This window comes from Hemiscyllium ocellatum, chromosome 5 (assembly GCF_020745735.1).
Source record: "Hemiscyllium ocellatum isolate sHemOce1 chromosome 5, sHemOce1.pat.X.cur, whole genome shotgun sequence".
NCBI classification, from domain to species: Eukaryota; Metazoa; Chordata; class Chondrichthyes; order Orectolobiformes; family Hemiscylliidae; genus Hemiscyllium; species Hemiscyllium ocellatum.
Window position 1 is genome coordinate 9092970 of NC_083405.1, and position 3662 is coordinate 9096631.

Genomic DNA, 3662 nt, shown 5'->3' on the forward strand with positions numbered 1-3662 from the left:
CAATGAGTGAGGCTATTCCAAGATTGCCTTCTCTGACTGCGCTGGGACATGACTGATGTTCTCAATGATATGGAAGTGCCAGTGTTTGAGTTGGGTAGACAAAGTTAAAAATTACACAACGTCAGGGCTTAGTCCAGCAGGTTTATTTGGAAACACTAGCTTTCAGAGAGCCGCTCCTTCATCAGGTGGGTGTCTTTCTGCAGAAACTTGATGTGTGTGTCAATATTCGCGATCTTTTGGAAGATCATCTGGACTTTAACTGACCGTTCGTGGTGTCGATGGTACCCATGACTTAGATGTGTTGGTGTTGGACTGGGATGGACAAATTTAAAAATCATACAAAGCCAGATTAGAGTCCAACAGTTGACAACCACCTGATGAAGAAACAGCACACTGAACACTGGTGCTTCCAAATATGCTTGTTCGATACTATCTGATTCAATGTGATTTTTAACATTGAGTGCTCTTGGTAATGTTTAATTGATCGAATATTTGTACCACTGGCCAGATGCACAGCTGAAATTTTACACGCTGCAGAGCTGTGGTGCTGACAATGACATGAGCAATAACAGTAACAGTCACAAGGTGAACGAAGAACAATGATAATCACCATCAATGATCCACTTCAAATTGTCTTTAAAAAAAAAACTACCATTCACAATTTGAGCAGCCAATCAATGAGGTCGCTGCTGATCAAGAAAAGTGCAACTTACTTTGCTGCGTTTTCACCCTAATTAGAGGTAACCTCCTGTCTAATCATAACATCGCATATTCCCATTAATTTTCAGTTTTACATTACGTTAATGACCTGATCGTATTTGCAGGAAACTGAACAACATGAAATGAGTGAAAACATCCTTTCAGTGATATAATCCAATGCCAGAAAAGAAAAGATAAAGACATGAAACATTACTCCCATTTCTCTCTGTACCAATGCGTTTTCCTGAGTTGGATATTTGCAGGACTTGTCTTTAGTCTCGAAAGTATTAATTATTTTCGTGGGAAAGTTTCTTCATAAATCAATTAACATCTGAGTTTTGAAACCTATTTTACTTCAGATTAAAATAGTTGAATATCCTTTCCCCCAGCCTAATGTCCCAATCCTCCCTTCTCTTCCATCTAAATACCAGCTGCTCCAGGCAAGGTTGGAGCCCCCAACCTAACGTTCCAATGCTCCTTGCTGCTCCATGTCAATAGCAGCTTCTCCAATTTAAGTTGGAGCTCCCAGTCTGATGCCTCAATGCTCCTTGCTCCATGTCAATAGAAGCGGTTCAGTTGAGGTTGGATCTACCACTCCCATGCCAAAATGCTCCCAGGTACGACGTGTCATTAAGAGCTGGTCCTTGTGAGGTTGGTGCTCCCACTCTGATATCGAAATGCTCCCTCCTCCATGTCAATAGAAGCGGTCCAGTTGAGGTTGGATCTATCACTCTGATGTCCCAATGCTTCCCGCTGCTACTTGACATTAAAAGCTTCTCCAAGTGAGTGGAGCTCCCAGACGGATCTCGCAAAGCTCCTTGCTCCATGTCGACTGAAGCTGCTTAAAATTAGGTAAGATCCCGCAGTCTGATGTTGCAATGCTCCCTGCTGCTTCATGTCAATACAGGCTGCTCCAGGTCAGACTGGATTTCCCAGTCTGCTGCCCCAATGCTCCCGGCTACTCCAGTAAATAAAAGCTGCTCCAGTTGTGGTTGGAACTCCCAGCCTGCTGCCCCAATGCTCCCTGGTCCATGTGAGCAGACGCTGCTTCAGATGAGGTGGGAGCTCCCAATCCTTGCAACTCACACACCTCTATACCAATTTAGAAATAGTGCCTACTGACCATTTCCACCAAAGGAGCCATTGGTGGAAATATCCGCATCATGTGAATTTAATATTACTTTTCGTCAGCACCGAATCATTAGTTCCAAAAGACATTCTTTCTTAAACATTGTTTATCATGTGCATATTGCAGTCAATCCGAAGTTAAATAATGGTACTAATTGATGTATGCTCAATAAAAATTACATCATGTTTTTCACGTTGAGTAACTGCCACTTAGCAAGGGCAATGTTTGAAATGAAATCACACTTTTATTCCAGGTGAGGGAATGTGGTTTGTATTATTTAAAATGAACTTGTCCACTGTGTACAACCGTTGTCATCCATCTTGACATGTGGTGTCCTCTTCTTTCAACCACACGGGTATTAGAACGAAACGTCTGTTAATGACATGCGTATAAAGACACACTAAATCATTTTTCATGCTAATGCTGCATGAATTTGCGATTATTGATCCACAGTTTAGGTTCAGTCCCTGCAGTGAACATGCTACTTCTCCACTTGTTCATTGTTCAATGTGATGCATCCAGTGTGTGCATAACGTTTTGGAGCTTGCTTCCCACATCTTGTGTTTATCTGTGTCTTGTGTCCAGCCTTCATCAATGGCGAGAGCAACGGGCGAGGGAGAGACCAATGTGTAAGTCTCTCCGTATCCATGCATGGCACCCATATCTGCAATTCTCTACTGTGCATTTATAGCCAGTTCTCGGTGCCCCAACCCCCACGCCCTGCCCCTTTTGAAATATTTCCATTATTTTGTGTTGTCTCTCTGTACTCTTCTCACCAAGATGAATAACTTCTACTCAACATGCTCCAGATTTCATTTGACAAAACAGTCATTAAGAATCCCATTACATAAACATGCCCTTCGCATCTCTTGTATTTTGGTTTTCCAGCATCTCTTTCATAAGATAAAAGGTCACAGCAGCTTGACTTGAAAAAGAAAATCGCGTTACTTTTCATTATCCCAATGCGATCTACGTTTCAATGCAGTTTAAGCAACTGACTCAAATTATTCTTTGAGATTTTATAATAGCGTCGATGCATATAAATTGACCATTGGTGTTCCAGTTTCAATAAGACAGGTGTGAGCATGCAAAAATAGCAACATTGAAAACAGCGACGAGATTGGGACTCGAACCCACGCGTGCAGATCACAATGAATTAGCAGTCCATCGCCTTAACCTCTCGGCCACCTCATCACACATATGGGGATGTGCATGAACTTATAAATAAGTGAATTGCGTAAATTATGCTGAACAGCAGATATTTCTCCCTGGTTTGGTGAAATGCTAAATAGCACAGTACGGTCCCAAGACTATGGTCTGACCTCTGGGTTGTGGGGCAACGGCATTCCCACTGTGACACTCTGCTCACAGTGATCTGAACAAAAATGAAGAAAAGACTATGTAACAAAGTCTGTTGAATTCTGTGAAGATTTGAAGTCAACGGAATGAAGAACCCGAGAAAGCAGGACGTGTTCCTTCAAGGAAGAGTTGGATAGAGCTCATAAGGATAGTGGACTCAAGGGTTATGGGGATAAAGCAGGAACAGGATACTGATTGAGGATGATCAGCCATGATCATAATGAATGGTAGTGTGGTTCGAAGGGCAGGATTGCCTCCTCCTGCACAGATTGTCTATTGTCTATTAAATAGTCTGTGAGGAATTGTTTTCCAGACTGGAGGAGAGTGCATAGTGCTCAATGTCAGTATTCGGAACACCATTCTTCTGCTCAGATGTTTTTGACCAGCACTTCTATACAGAACAGACACTTTCAAAATGCTAAATAAGACTAAACACACAATTGAATTCAACAATGCAAAAACCTTGATCTGTACC

The 3662-nt window shown here is 42.1% G+C and overlaps 1 non-coding gene across 1 annotated transcript; it reads right to left on the bottom strand.

Moving 5' to 3' along the window:
• Positions 1-2940: 2940 nt before the first annotated feature.
• On the bottom strand, positions 2941-3022 carry trnas-gcu (transfer RNA serine (anticodon GCU)). Its single transcript has one exon. It is a non-coding gene; the product is annotated as a tRNA-Ser (tRNA).
• Positions 3023-3662: the final 640 nt, after the last annotated feature.